Source organism: Pseudochaenichthys georgianus, unplaced genomic scaffold, assembly GCF_902827115.2.
Source record: "Pseudochaenichthys georgianus unplaced genomic scaffold, fPseGeo1.2 scaffold_617_arrow_ctg1, whole genome shotgun sequence".
Lineage (NCBI taxonomy): Eukaryota > Metazoa > Chordata > Actinopteri > Perciformes > Channichthyidae > Pseudochaenichthys > Pseudochaenichthys georgianus.
Window position 1 is genome coordinate 26,048 of NW_027263175.1, and position 1,453 is coordinate 27,500.

Genomic DNA, 1,453 nt, shown 5'->3' on the forward strand with positions numbered 1-1,453 from the left:
CGTTGAAACCGCATGACGGCTGCCCGCTGCACGGATGTGCTACACAGTAACACACAGCACACATCTGTCTTAGCAGCATTTTAAAGACGATTATTTATTCAAATAGTAACAGGCCAGTAGTATAACTAGTAATCAACACACGTGAGTGGGCATAAATAGTCAGCCTTTTAATATCACATTGGATTTAATTCAGTTGTAACAAACAAAGTAATAAACGAACAGCTGCAGTTTTGATGCTAGGTTGTAGCTGGCCACCAAACAAACATTTAAATCCTTATATTTTGTTTCAAATACATGATAACAAATATCACTTACCCGTTTTGGTTAAAAGTCAGAATTGCCGTCAGCGATCTCCTCAGCCATGTACTACTGCTAATGTTTCTTGGTGAGACATTGACTGAAAACTGAAAGACCAATCCTTGATGAGAACCTGCCCTCGTGATGACTGCTGGCCAATCCCTGATGAGAACTTGCCTGATTGACTCTTTAGCCGCCCAATCAGTGAGCAGGTGTGTCCAGCCAATGAAAAGCGCTTATTTTGTGTAAAACGAGAGGGAAATGTGTATGAAACTGCAATATCATGAATCGGCTGTACGAGCGTTTTATAAACAATGAGCACACACAAATATACACTAGAAATCAGGTATAGGCAGTTTATAAGGACATACTGAGGTCACGTGGTGTGATGAAGAGGAATTGCAGCATCAGGTGTTTTTAATATACAGTCTTTTATCTTGTATCCCTGCATCTGTAAATTCAGGAGCATTACAGGGACAGTCAGGTTCTTTAATAGTGTATCGCCCCCTAGAGGCCTGGAGTGGAAATACAGCAGGAAAAACAGGTCTAAATAAATAAGATGAATAATTACAGAACATATTTTATAATAAAAGAAAATACTATTAAAAGTCCTGCAAATAAACCATACTGAAGTGAAAATATAAAATATAAGCAACATTTATTTAAAATAAAAATATTGAATGTGCAGCAAAGTTCATCTGCACCCACGTTACTGATGAAAACTCGACAGCAGGAAGGTCTGTTTTGATTTATTTTTAAAGTAGAATATAAAATCTTCCTCCAGTGACAAACCAAAAGTAAAACATTTGATCGTAAAAAAATGAAACACACAAACCTGAGGGTGGTGCTGTCGAGCTGCAGTGTATTAACACACACACATACACACACTTTAAGAAACACACATTCTAACACACAAATAATCGCACATGTCATTCAACATCACACAACTGGCAAAATGGGGTTCTGTTCAACAGATGAAGCGCTGACTGGGAACTTTGAAATACAACACCCACTGATCTATTTAACGAAGTCTAGAAATTCAGATGGAAGGGCCCATTGCACTCCGATTGCAAAAAAAGGGCTACAGAGTTTGATTGAAGGGCAATCCGAAAGACCCTTCTCTAGGCTTTCTGGTTTTGCCCTAGTTCTGGGGTGT